This window comes from Ambystoma mexicanum, chromosome 13 (genome assembly GCF_040938575.1).
Source record: "Ambystoma mexicanum isolate Mex_15411 chromosome 13, UKY_AmexF1_1, whole genome shotgun sequence".
Lineage (NCBI taxonomy): Eukaryota > Metazoa > Chordata > Amphibia > Caudata > Ambystomatidae > Ambystoma > Ambystoma mexicanum.
The window spans coordinates 568,255,046-568,269,814 of NC_090938.1; the positions used below are offsets into that span (position 1 = coordinate 568,255,046).

General features: G+C 45.4%; 1 protein-coding gene across 3 annotated transcripts in view; it reads left to right on the top strand.

Annotated features, from left to right (window-relative positions):
- FAM117A (family with sequence similarity 117 member A) overlaps nt 1-14,769 on the top strand; it is a 327,775-nt gene that overhangs the window by 13,034 nt on the left and 299,972 nt on the right. The window lies entirely within an intron of this gene.

The window sequence follows — 14,769 nt, forward strand, 5'->3', positions numbered from 1 at the left end:
CCATTGTACGTTAAAGGCGCTTCAATGATTCAAGGGGCGCTGCAGGTTAGAGAAATGGAGGCATTTTCTAAGTGAGATGCAAGTGTTGGTGAATATCATTCGATTGAAATCGTAGAGGGCCACAAAGTTCAGTTCTTCGGTTGAGTGCTCCTACTATGTGGGCTGTTTGGTAAAGTCGAACTACTGGCCACAGAGGATGCTGTTGTAGGATATCTACCCTAGGTGATCTGAGAAGAAAAAAGAATCTGTTGTGTGCCTGTGCTAACATCCCCGTTTATCATTTGGTTTTTACAAACCTAGGCTCTGTTAGGGAGTTTTCTTAAAGTCTGTAAACAGGTGAGGCTCTATAAAATGATCCCTTGGTATACATGCCCCAACTCTTAGTAGAAGAGTTAGGCCCTGTACGGCGCTAGCCAACCATTCTGCAGTCGCCCCCCACCCCCCCTTCCTTGCCAGATCCTCTGCAATGAACTGGCCACACGCCTAGCCACCCCCCCTCCCGCCCCTTCTCTTCATTCACCCATGTCGCGCTGAAGGTATCAGAGTTGTCCGCTCTATTAAGGCTTCTTCCAAACGGGGAACCCCTCCTGCTTCTCATCCAGAACGTATTGGCTCTTGCTGATTTCAACCACTCCTTCGCCACTGGCTTCCCCTCCTCCCTCAAGCACTCCATGGTACTCCCACTATTAAAGCCTTCAGCAGACCCTAAATGTCCATCCAACTAACGCCCTGCGGGGAAGCTGGCCTTGCCGCAACTCAACACACTGAACTTATTGCTGGTCTCCACGAGCATCCAAAGGCACGGAAACTGCTCTCCTGAACACCCTTGAAGAACTGCTTGTATCCCTGTACTCCAACTCCCAAGCTGTCCTCATTCTTCTTGATCTCCTGCCATTGATGCTGTCAACCATTCCATCCTCCTACAAAGGCTCCACTATACCCTTGGTATCTCGGAAGGGGGAATGGAATGGGTGACTTCTTTCACAACTGACTGCTCCTCCCATGTCATCCTGGGCACCTTCTCCTCTCCGACTTCCTTCTCTACCTGTTTCCCCCCCTCCCCGTCTCTTTAACATTTATCTTGAGCTTGCATGCCTCCTCTCCGCCTTCTCAACTTCCAGTGTTATGCAGATGACACTCGTCTATTCTTTTATTTTTTTTCTTCAGACTTCTGCTTACTCACTCGCACCTTCCTTCGTCCGTGTCTGCCATCCAGGTTTGGTGCTCTTCCAGTGATCTGTCTTATTGCCAGCAAAACTGAGATCCTTCTGTATGGGACTCCTGCTCCCTCCTTCCCTTCTCTCTGGCCTCCCCCGACCCCCTGCTCCTTCTGAAGCCAGAAACCTTGGAGTCCTCTGAAGTCCCCCCACCCCAGCCTTCCTCCCTCACACTCAGGACATTGCTAAGAAGTCCCACTTTCAACTCTCCAAGGAATACTCCCTTTTCTCACTTCCCCTAGAAGCTCAATGTTTCCCGAGCACTGGTTCTCTCTAGGTTGGACTATTGCAACAGCCTCCACCTCAATCTACCTTCCTCCACTCTGTGACCCCTTCAGCTAATCCAGAATAGAGCAGCAAGACTTATCCTTGGCCTTAAACCCAGGGGCTGCATCGCCCCCTGCCCTGAAAAGCCCAGGGGCTGCATCTCTCTGCCATAAAAAATCTCCACTGGCTCCCGGCTGCTGCACGGATCAAATTCAAATCACACTTCATCATCCATAAGGCTGTCTGGGGCCGGGAGCCATTCTACCTGCAACTCTCCTACCAAATGCACTCCTAGACCTACGCTCCTCTAGCACCAACTATGTGCGTAAAGCGTTACGCCAAATGCAGCAGGAGGCCGCTAGCTTTCCTCAGCTGGACCCCTCCTCTAGACAGCCTCCCCCTGTCGCGTCTTGAGCAGGACTGTATGAAGTTCTGATAAAAACCTCAAGACTCTCCTCTTTCCTTCCTACTTTTCTTCTCCTACTTCTCTTCTTCCTTCCTCTGCTAATCCCACAGTTGCTGCGATTGGTGTCTTGGACCCTTATGCATCACCTGGGCCTCTGACATTCACACCCAATCTCCCCAGCATCTGTCTTCCCTCAGCACTTGCCTCTGCACTAGTGATTTGCACTTTCCACCTAACATGGCTCCTAGCCGCATAGCACTTACTATACCTTGCACTTACCTGTGGCTCACCTCGAACGGACGCCACAGCACCTACGCCACTGCTCTCTTCCTTCCTGCTCTTGCATGCTCTGAATACTCAAAAGGTATAGTAGGTTTGGCTGCCCCCCCTTTTATTTAATTTGTACTGCTATCCCATACTGTTATTTGTACTGCTATGCCATTTCCTGTATAAGCGATTGACAAGCAAACCATAAATAGTCTGTACTACTCAAAGGTTTGGTAGAATGGCAGAGCAGCCAGGCTTACTTTAGGAAGAGGGTGTAAATTGTAGGTAAACACCTTGAACTCTGTAAATACATGGGCCCAAATAAACTCTTGCACACTTGTAGTGGCCGTAAAATAGACATTTATTTTATATACACAGGGCAAATTTATTCAGGTAAGTACTATTTCAACTAATCCACACAGTAGAAAACCTAAACAATACTCTTCAGGTGAGTAAACCAATAGTAGGGACTTGTACAAATCACAAACAGTTCAATGTTAAGTAAAATCACTTGTTACAGAGACTCAAAACGTTCTGGTTGTGATGCTGGAAATGCATCGGAGGGACAGGGCCTCCGTATCCTTGTCCTTTACTGCTCTTTATCGTGTGTTCTGTCGTGTTTTCCATGCAGGAGTTAATGTGGGGCTCCTGGCAGTGCAGCTCTTTTGGTTTGGTGTACAGACCATGGGATAACCTTATGGCACCCATGGGTGGGGGTACAATCCTGTGTCCCTAGTGTATGTTTTTGGGCACCTGTGTGGCCCACGTAGCAGGGTATGGGCTGGTGGTAGCTCCGTGCTGAATTGACTGGTGCTCCGAGCATCCTCCGTTTTGGGATGCCCAAACCCTGCCATTGGAATTAGTAGATTCCTGATGGAGACAAGATGGGCCCGTGTGGCCTCTTGCCTTCCATCGCCTGTTACTTTGATCTTCCCGAAGTCCCGGGAAGCCCTGACTGGCTATTGGGTGGAAGTTCCATATATGGTAGTGTGGGGGAAGTCCCGACCAGACTGGTTGGAGCCTTCCCAACGACTGTATGTTGTGGGTGGGACCTGGGTGAATGGAGTGTGACAAATCTACACTTGTTGTGTATGTCTGGTATCCAGTGTTTGACTCAATGACTGCAACAGCCATTCCCGAAACTGGTATGAATGCAGTGTGTATGGTACTTGTCCGAATCCACATTCTGTGTTGAGTGTCTGGATGGAGAAGAATGGCCTGAATGCACCGTGTGTCCGATTGGCTGATTGCTGAATGCCCTTCGTAGGGATTGGCTGCTTAAGTATGACCCAGCAGAATGAATGGTAGATCAAGTGCATCAGGGGACCTCTGTGTTCAGAAGCTGAAGTCCAAACTACGAAGAGTAACTGGAGTGAACTGAAGCTTTGCCTTGAAGCCCTGCTGGAAGAGAAGTGCCGTTGCTCTAAATCAAGCTGAAAGCTGCTGTGTCTCCAAGGACTGACCCAGAGAGGAGCTGGTAAGGTGCCCTCTTCTCGAGCTACGTGCACCAGCTGATCTTTGCCAAAGCTCCCTAGTAGACAGAACTACGACAGGCTGGAGACGAGGACTGCTGCATAATCCCAAAGAGGCGCCCGGACTGTTGTCCGCCACTGTCGCCGACCGGAGCCGCTGTACTCCGTTGCCTAAGAATATTCGATTCAGACTCGCTTGACCGCACCGCCGCCCGCCTTATCCCGCTGGAGAAGGCCAAGCCGTTAACACGCTGAGGAGCATCTGCCGGTGGGTTTCCCACCACTCAAACCAGAGATGCCGACGACTCCACGCCCTTGCTGGGCCACAGTTCTTCAAACTCTTTGCGGTCCAGAACTATCAACATCAAGGTGCCCCGCATGCCTCTACCTTGCAGGACGTTTACGCTTCCCCATCGATGAGCTCTGCTAGGAACGAAGCTGGCACTAGTTCACCCTGTTCTTTGCCGGATGTTCGACCCGTGACTCCTGCTTTAAAGGAAGGGCACTCGAAGGACCGCCGATTCCCTGATGAGGAACACTACAACTCCAGGTACTTTGGGGTTGCTGAACTATTGGAAAGACTCTTGTGAACAATAGATGGACTGGGCTTATCTTTATTCTACAGGTTGCCCAGGTGGATGGGTGGGATATCCACACAGAACTGTCTAGGTAAACGGGGCCAGTATTCTGCCAATTGTTCTAACCAACTGCTTTCCTCTTCGACATTTTAACTGTACAGTTGATGCACTTTAAAGAGATCTAATAGTAATTGTGGTACCACGTAGAACTGTATGTTTGCCATTATAGATAACCGAGTAGAAAGTGAGTTATCGTGATATTGTACATAACCTTTAATATTATATAAAGACTGCGTTTTAACTAATACAGTGTGCGCACATTCCTTTGTGGGGGCTTTGGCTACACTGTACTTTAGAACAGCCTGCATCACCCCCTGAGAAGCTAGTCCTTGATTGCTCATCCATTGCTACCGTAATGGAGAATCTTGGCTGGGGTCGTCTGTGCCTCCCATTTACCATATAGAGAGCAGAAGTACAGCCCCCACTCCAGTCCTTACACTGGTGTAGGACTAAAAAGGGTTATTCAGCACCAGTAATAGCAGTTCAATACTTTAACAAAAGTGACTACTGTTCAGAGGCCTTGGGCTTTAGCACTCCATCCGTATTTAGGTATGACTTCTTCAAAGTCATATTGGAGGGAAAGCGGGTAAGGCACAACAGAAAAGGCTAAGTTCCAAAGGATTCTTCAATGATGCTTTAGTACTACCCCGAGTCTCACAGTACCTGAGGAGTGATGAAGAAAATGCAGCTGAATTCTTTCATTGTGCAGCAGCGCTGGACCTGGTCTCCTTTCCCTTGGTTGTGGTGACGAAAGGAGGGACTCTGGAAGGGAGGTTGCAGCAGCAGTCGAGATAAAGAACTTTCAGCAATGGACTCTTCATGCTTGAAAGTCGGTCTGCAGTTTTGGTGACTTATCCTAGGCTCCGAAGGATTAACGGTTTCCGCCAGGTCAATCCATCTTGATTTTTCCGTCCTACACTCTGGTCAGGGGACTTTGAGGAGGGGATCTTGGCCCTGGAGGTCCAACTTGGGGCCCACCAAGTTCTGGAGGAGTTGTTCCCGGGAAGAATATGCACTGCAATATGGTCGGAGGTCCCCTCGTATGGTTGTATACGAATTGTTAGTTTTACAACTGTTCAAATTACAATTGACCTTTTCACAATTGACTGAATTGTGAAGGTCACTTGTAACATATATGCGGGGGGGAACCCTCAACCCAAAACTTATATTTCATTCGAACAATTGCAAAGGAACAATTTGGTGTATACCCCTCGTATTGGTGGTTTGATGCCCAGGAAGGTCATGGCATGTTTGGGGGTGGCTCATCTTGCAGGTTGTTTTATGGCTTGTTGGCCCCCCCCAGCCAAAGGGAAGGAGTTCTCATCTGTCGATTTGAAACTGGGTCAGGACAGCAGTGGTCTCTTCGCAGTTGCTGGAAGGGGCTGCAGTTGTCTCTGGTCTTCTGTTTCAGTGGCCAACTTGTCGTCTTCCTCAGGAACCTCTCCTTTTATCGGGATCTCACACTGAACCTCTGGAAACTCTCCCTGCAGTTTACACAAATGGGCCCCTTTCTGTAAAATCAGGACAGCCAGCCCCCCAGTGGGAACTGGTTCCTTTCAGGCACGCCAGAAGACGAAGGATAGCTGAGTTTTGGGATCCTCCCATGCTTCCTGTCCTCGCAAACGCACTGGAGCCTCAGCGGGCTACACAAAGTTCCTACCAAAGAACCAACTCTATCTAGGACCTCCCCCACCCAGCACGGTAGAAGGACCAAGAAAGAACCACACAAGAAATGGCAAAAGAAAAAAACCCATGTTGGAAAAAAGGCACCCTTCTGTGCATAGCCGCAGCTGTGAAGACAGCTTGTGAGAAAAATAGCTCAAAAGCTGGTAGAACACGTCCACTGCCATATGCTTGTTACTCTAACAGAGTTGTTAGAGGAGCAGAGAGAAGGGGATTACTAAGTATCCCATCAGCACTCCACACAGGGTGGTGTGCTGATCTCAGTTAAGAGGAATAAAAAGCATCCCTCTAACCTTGAACAGTAGTTCTTAAGTCAAATTAAAGGAGAGCCTAAAGGGCCCCCCAGCAACACTGCACATAGGGTGCTGTGTGCTGCAAAAGTGAAACATGGATGCCTTTTTTAAAAAGGTATGAAGGAAAGCATGACTCCAAAGTAAAAAACAAACAGGGTTCCCGTGGAAAAAGTAGTAATTGACTGGGGGGGTGCGGGGGGGGGGGAGAGAGACTCCCCTTATTCAGGAGAACAAACAAACGGTCAAAGTCAAGGAAATAGTGCTGCGGGTCTCACAAGGAAGAGGGTATTTGACATAAAACTGATGTCTCCCTGACAGTCTTCAAAAGATCATGTGTTTTTGGAATCTCACATTATATGTAATGGCCCTTTCTTCCTATTTTTCCTTTGTATTCTTAATTATATGAACCCAAAAGAGCACCACGGAGGAGCACCCTCGTTTATCCTGAACTAACCAAGCTATTATCTTCGGATGAAGACTAATAATCTGGTTAATTAAAGTTATGTTTATAGAGAATTTGGCATCCAGGGCGACCTATTACTAAAGCAAGAAGGACACTAATAATTGCAACCCAAGTCACTGGTAAAAAACCTCCAGCAAAAACCAAGGGCGCACCAACATTGAGATGTAAAAAGGTGAAATTTGAGGCTCTGTCTCTAATGACCCAGGTCCCGGAAGGTGACAAACTAGAAAATCGAAGCATTGAGGGCAGCTTTGGCCGAACCCTGTTTATTTGTTTTAAATACGTTTTTTTTAAACACAATTTTTTTTTATATATCTTTGATTTGATATGCGGCTTTTGCCTCTTTTCATAACACCCACTATTGAAATATTCACTTAAAAAATTGAGTAACTGTGCACCACTACTCGACTTCCTTGTTTTGTTGTTTATTGTGACTTGTAAGATGTTGAGTTTCAGGCTCGTACTGCAGAGTGAAAATTCCTTTTTTATTTTGATTTACGGATGTGAAGTCCACAGCAAAGCAGCTTTTTACAGGGGAGTAACCAGGAGAAGGACGTTGATATGTTTCTATTGCCTTAAGTTGGTGACTGCCTGATGGTCATTAACGAGAGTGTACTGGAGTGTTAATGGTGAATTGCAACGGCCAAGAAGAGTACAGTACACAACTGGAGAAGCCTCATCTGGAGTATTGTCTGCAAAAATTGTGAATACTTAAGGCCAACTCGTACTTGTGTGCCTTTGAACAGCAAGCTATGATTTGAATCCTTCTAATTCCTAGCAGGGGTCTGCAACCAGCGGCTCTTCAGATTTGGACTGCAACTCCCATGATCCCTCACCATTTGTTATGCTGACTAGCGCTGATGGGAGTTGTAGTCACAACATCTGGAGAGCCAAAGGTTGCATACCCCTGCTAAAGGCATTAAAAGCAGTTAGTAGGGTGTGGCAATCCTTTGCTAGGAAGGAACAAGAGGCAGTCGTAGACTGATATCGAGGTTCTGGAACAGTACAATAGTTACCACTGAACACGTGGAACAAATTAAAAACGCAATTGGAGAAAAGTAAAGTGGCAAAGGCAATGCTTTAAACCACACATGGTCTGCTTTCAGAAGAAGTGCTGGGGGTGGCCTGGATGGGCTTGTCTCTCAGCATCTTAAAGTTCGGTGCATCTGCCTCGGAAAATCTTGGGTCTTGTTGTTAGTTTGGGCTATTAGTGCTTTAGGGCCACCTATAAACAAACTATTGCATTGGACTACAGATGGTGGGGTTGGGGCATTGAATTGAGGGACAAAAAGCTTGTAGGTGTTTGCCCACTCATTGACTGGCCATGCTAATCCATATTGGTCCCACCTAGTTCCTGCCCCTCCCGCCCAAAACTCCTCCTCATGGGAACTCTCCTCAATCAAGTATTACCATCAAACCTTGCACACAAAGTGCCTGCCAGTGTTTTCTCAAAGCTGTCTTCTAAGACTTGATGACTTGATTGGAGTTGTAAATGCGCTACTGGTGTAATCTTAACTAGGCCCGCCTTTACACTCCCATTTGTAAGCACTAAGCATGTCCTTCACTGAATGTTTAAAAAAAAAAAAGACCAATGGCAAAGCCAACAGCTTTTAGTGTGTGTGTCATTTGCCAGGCACTGTTAGATTCCCAGGTACCTGCCACCTTCAATAGCCATCTAATGCTACTATGGCAGTTCCTGCCACGTGCCTTTTTCAGGCCTACAAAAAAAGGCCAAACTGTTGGAAATGTCTTTTTGTCACTGAATCCATAAGTTGCTCTACAGTGCCCTATGCTCGAATTCCGAATAGCTGGTAGAAGCAGAAGTCTTAGAGTTCTGCACTCTGAGATCATTAAGGCAAAGAGTTAACCGGATCTGTGTATTTAAACGATAGCCCTGTTGTGCTTGGTTTCCGTTACCTGCACGTCCCATTGCATGCTTGATGATGATTCTGCAGGTTAATAAAGCCATGCCCCTTTAGTTTAACCCTGACTCTTTTGTTGTGCATGCTGTTGCAATGATGCCTTTTTCATAGGATGACAAGTTGATAATGCAAATAATTAGAATGTGGTGCACCAGAGATTCCACGCGTTATTGCACTGTACACAGAACTACTCATAGCACAACTGTTGCAACGATGGGCGCTGGCAGTTGGTTCAATATCCGTGGGTGATGTGGTTTCTCAGTACTGGCGTAGCAGCTGTTACTCTTGATGAAGGGGCAGGAAGTGGATTTCACCACAACTGGAGCAGAAATGACATCTGATGTTTCCTGCTGTTCTCATGATTTCAGTAGAACGGAAAGAAGTAACTGTTCTTGCAGAAGCTACACCCATAATGGGCTTATTTTCTTTCAATTGAAGGGACTATTTCATTCCTCTCCACACTTTTCCCATCTTGGTGGGATGATTGAGGTGCATTATTCTAAGTGCTGTCAGCCTTTATAAGGATGCACTGGTGGTCAGTCTTGAGGGCCATGTGCTGCCAGGAAATAAAATATTTGGCCTCTCCGATGCCCGAGGGAATGGCATCTGTTTTAGTAGACTATGGTGTAACTTTAAGCTTCTTTAGCACTCTCCGTGGGTCCATGATTTGAAGTTTCCTGCCAGCAAGGATTGGGGATCTGTATCGCATTAAAAAAAAACTGGTTCGAAAGGAGTGTGATGAACAAAATGTTATGACATCTTCTGTGTTGACTTTAGGAACAGAGTAAATGATGGGGCAATAAGTGTCTGACCTGAGACGCACCTTTTTTAGAACCGGCTGGGTTATTTGGGAGGTACATTAGCCAGTCTCCAGTGCTCTGCCATTTCTCATTAAAGGGGCTTTACATATCTGCCTAGTATTAATGCATGCCTGTGAAGAATTGCCATCTGGCAAGGGTGTGAAAGCCCTGCTTTTTAAAAATGTGTATTAATACAATGATGCAGGTAATTCCATCTTTGAAAGACAAGTCTGCCAATAGGGTTCCCCTTGCGTAAGCCTATGCCAAAAGCAGTGTGTGCTTGTTCCCGGTTGCATCAGTATCCTGATTAGCAGTGCCTGCTCTACCAGTGACAAATAGCAGGTTCAGAAGTCACAAGTGCCCTTTTAACCGCTGCAGTGACAGCCAAGTCTCTGCCACGCAGGGACTGCATTTAAAATATGACCCCCTGTTCCAAAAACTGTATAGCTTTGATGCTATTGTCCTTGTGGCATGGTGAACTTTTTCCCCAGAGACAACCACCCGGCAGGAAGCTGGCCTAGGAACAGAAATCTAAGGGCCAGGTCTCAGCAACCCACCTAACATATTACATTTGCAGGGCTTCTCTGGGTAGAGGTAGTGTTGGTCCCCTCGAGCAGCACGCCAGACTCTAGCTATGTACAGAGTCAGGCGGGCACCCTAAAGGGCTCCCCAGGAAAGAAACCTCCCAATATGCAAGGAAAAACCTCTGGAAGTTGGTTCTAGGATTGGTGAAGGTTGATGACTAGTCTCGGCAAAAGAATGGACACTGGAGATGGTAGAAGGCATAGTGAGAGAACATTTCTGGGACTAAATGAAGCAACTAATTGGAAGAACTCAGCAACCAGGAAGAACGACAAGAGCATGTTTAGCCTTACCAGGACCATGTGCTTTTATATAGTCTGGAGTTCTGTGTTCTCTGGTAGGTGTCGCATATATCATGGATGACGTGAGAGGTCACATGTCTGTCGGGATATCGTTGCCATCTTGTTGAAATATTAGTGTGCATTGCAGTTCGTGAGGAAGGAATGTGTTTTGGTGACAGGTAAAATGATGGCAACCGTTTCCAGGGCGACTTCAGTAAGTTGTTAACACTAGGCCTCAGACCAGAAACTGCTCTCCTGAATGTCATTGAAGACTGGCTCTCAAATCTCGATTCTAGCCTTCCTTCTGTCATCCTCCTTGAACCTTCCTCTGCTTTTGACATGGTCAACCACACCATCCTGATCAATCATCTGTGACAACCTGGGCATCACAGATCAGTCCCTAGCTTGGTTGACTTCCTTCCTCTCCGATCGACTCTCCCAGGTCCAACTGGGGTCTTTTCTCTCCACCACCTCATGTGGTGTTCCCTAGGCTCTAATCTCTCACCCTGGCTCTTCAACCTTTACTTGGCACCTTTGGCCCATCTCATCTCTACCTTCTCTCCTAACTTTCAGTGTTATGCAGATGACGCACAGCTCTTTCAGGCTCCCCTCAGCCTCTTCTCTGCTCTTGCTCATTCCTGCCTGTCTATCCGCAAATCAGGAATGGTGTACCCTTACTATCTCTGCCTGAATACCAGTAGGACTGAGATCTTTCTCATTGGGACAGCTGCTCCCACCTTCCCACTTTCGCCCTTGCAGCCCTCCTTGGGCCCTCTAACTGCGCCTTCCTGCATGGCAAAAAACCTTGGTGACTTGACTCCACCCTCTCCTTTTCTCCTCACATCATGGACATCTCTAAGAAGTCCCACTAGAAGCTCACTGCCTGCAAACCCCTGGTTCTCTCCAGGCTGCACTACTGCAACAGCCTTTCTAAATCTGCCTGCCTCTACTCTTCGCCCCCCTGCAACTAATCCAGAACAGGACTGCAAGACTTGTCCTTGTCCTCAGGCCCAGGGGCTGTATCTCTCCAGCGGCTCCCAGTGGCTGCAAAGATCAAGTTCAAGAACCTCTGAATTGTCCACAAGGCGTTCTGGGGCTGGGAACCACATTACTTCCAACTCTCTGTACCTAAGCACTTTCCACCTTGAGCCCTCTGCATATCCACCTTAAACTCAGCCTGGAGATGTTTCTGACCCTCAGAGGGGGGTTGGGGGGGGTGGGTTAGGGAGGGATCTCCTTGGCTGGTGCCTCCCTCTGAAACATCCTCTCTGCTGCACTCAAACTTGAGCAGGAATACCCCAGGTTCCATAAGCAATTCAAGACCTTCCTTTTTGCTTCTGCTTTCTCTCTCCCCTGCTGCTGATCTTGTCTGATGCACCAACTGGTTACCTGGCCTCATGACCAGTAGCCCCATGCACTGCCTCTGGGCCTACCGTGCACTGGGGACTATCTGCAACCCTACAGTCCCCTTCCTCCTTTCACTTACCGGCCACCTCAATGGCACTTACTTGAGCTATGCTTGTTTTGCTCTCCCTTTCCTTCCCCCTGGCAATTCTCCTCTCGATTCCCGTGCATTTGCACGATCTGAATGACACAAGGCCTAGTAAGATAGTTTGTCCTGTCTCCTTCTTTGTCGCACCTAGAAACACTGGTGTACAGGCGTGTTGTATATCATCATATCCTAGAATATAAAGGCGAAATGTTGTGTATGATTTCAATGCCACACCTTCAAGCTTTTTCCGTAGTAAAATGTCCTTTATTGTAAGATATGTGGACAGCCAAGAGTACACCCGTGTAAAAATTCACAACGCGTTTCACCCCAAACTAGGTTTCGTCAGATTGCTATCGACACCATGTTTTGCAGTTAATTATATCCCATTTCCTGTTCCTTTGCTCTCATTGCTACAACTAGACCAATGCTTTGTTCTTTATTAATTTGCCTCTTCGTGGTGGCCATATTGGATTCCTAGTTGCACCATGTCTTTATGTATATAATCCATTGGAGTTGAGAAGGTGAGAAATTTGGATGGGAGAGGAAAAGAAAAAAGTTTTTATGCACAACTTGATATGAGATAGCATATCTAATGTAAGTTACGTACATTTATATACACTTGTCTAAGATGCAGATGTTACACATTTATGTAATAAAGTGCCTAGTGCTTTCGAAATACGGCATTGGTTACTAGTGTACTGTTAACTTGGTGCTTAATGCATTGGAATTTGTAATCAAATAACTCTATGCTTAATATTCCCAGTGCCATGTGCAAATATGCTGCCAGAGGGGCTGATTCAATACATCACTTGATAAAGTGGCTTGTGCATTAGATCACTGCATTGTTGTGTCCTACTTTTGAACAGTCAAGTGACTGGATACTCAAATTACTAATCTGTTGGGAGTCATCAATGCTTAGTGCGTTGGAATTTATTAGATAACCCAATGCTCGATGTTTTCAGTATCCTGTGCAAAATATGCTGTTTCCCTGAGAGATCTAATCAGTACTTTGTTGAATAAGGTGGCCTGTGCTTTAGAACACATCATTTTGTGTCCTATTCTTAAACCTTCAAATGGCTAAAAACTGAATGTCTCGGGTACCATGTGCAAATATACTATGTTAAAGATTCAGTGCATACTAAGTGCCCAGTGCATTTAAAACATAGCATTATCATATACACCGCAATTTGCCAATTTGTTGTAGCACCAATGATATATCATGTGTTGTCTGTCCTGGTCAACTCTCCGGTTTCATATAATTACTTGAATTATATCGGCTTTTCTACATTTTGTGCTGTTATAGACATCAATATTGTTTCGTTCTGCTGAACCTCTACCACTGCATAGAGCTCTTTTAACGCTAGAATGAACTGCAAGGCATCAATAAAACCATATAAAGTGAATGTGCTAAAACCTGGATATTTAAATGTGCAAACGTGAGCTGATATGCAAAAAATGACAATTATATTTTAAAATCATACATATAAAATCACACATCTAAAAACGTATTCAGTGAGTCTTCTATACTTTTCTCGTCGTTAGCTACGTTGAACATTTTCTAATTATATTTTCCGTCATTGTCTTGTTTCCAAAATGCATTAATCAGATTAGTTTCAGCCCATATCGGTTCCAACCGTTTCATTTTTTTCATAATAATGATCATGTTTTTCTCCTATGAATGTATACAATTCCTCTTCTTTGTGTCCACCTGGTTAGTCAATTATGTAACGGCTTTCCAATTGTCGCAGCCTCCGCTCCCTGTCTCCCCCTTCTTAGATATGGTGGTAAATGATCTATGTCGAAGAACTTGAGGCACCAAATGTCTTCTCCGTGTACATCTGCAAAATGTTTCGCAAGTGGATAAGATGGATCCGTTTTATTGCTCTCAAATGCTTTAAAATTCTAACCTTTACTTCCAACTTTGTACTTCCAATGTACCAGAGTTTACAATTGCAGCTGATTACATGTATAACTAATTTTGTGCTACAAAGTATGGGTTTTGTATCTCGCGCTGTTCGTGGGTGAATGTACTGTTTCATGTTTTGTCCAAATTTCAAGCTTTGCATCTTGTACATTTCTGGAATCCTACTGGTTTGTCCGGAAGCCAGTTTGTTTTTGATTTTGTTTGAAACATACTTGGAGAAACTTTAGATTGTAGAGATTTTGCTTTTCTGAGGGTCACACTTGGATTTACTTTGATCACTGTTTGAATGTCGGGATCTTTCCTCAAAATATGCCAATGTTTGGCCAATATTCTTTTGAGATCTTTTGCCCCATTGTCAAAAGTTGTAAAGAATCTGATCATTTATTTTTTTGTTTTTGTGATCTTCTTTTTGTTTCTGCATTTATTTTAGACAAAATGTCCTTGTTTGCTACATTCATTCTAGGCTTTGTTGATAACTGATCTCTTGTATCGTCGAGTTTGGAATTTGGTTGCTGTTCTTTGCATTCTGGTTGAAGATGGATGTTTTCCTACAATTCCTTTTCATGCGGAGAAATTCTCCATAAGGGATACTATGTTTTTTAAATGAGTGGGATGAGCACTTTTTACATGTAAAACTGTGTTGGTACTAGTGTACTTCAGTTGTTCTATTGTTTGTGATTTTCACTTTGATGTCGAATATGACTTCCATCTTGCTGTAATTTTCTCTGAATTTCAGACTCCTACTTCGCATATTTATAATTTGAGAAAATTCTTCGGTTTCTGAGCCTTCCCACAAGATGAACAAATCGTCAGTATATCGACGCCATAAGATTACTCGATTGGTATATCTTTCCATAGTTTGTTCTGCAAGAAGTATTTCTTCCCATGCCCCATGTATAAGCTCGCAAAAGTGGGGGCTACTGCTGTGCCCATAGCTGTAACACATGTTTGTGTGTAGCACTGACCATCAAACCTAAAGGTGTCATGTGTTAAACAAAATGTTAGAATTTCTAATGGCATTACGGAATGTTTTCTGTAGCTTAGTGATCTTGATATATAGAA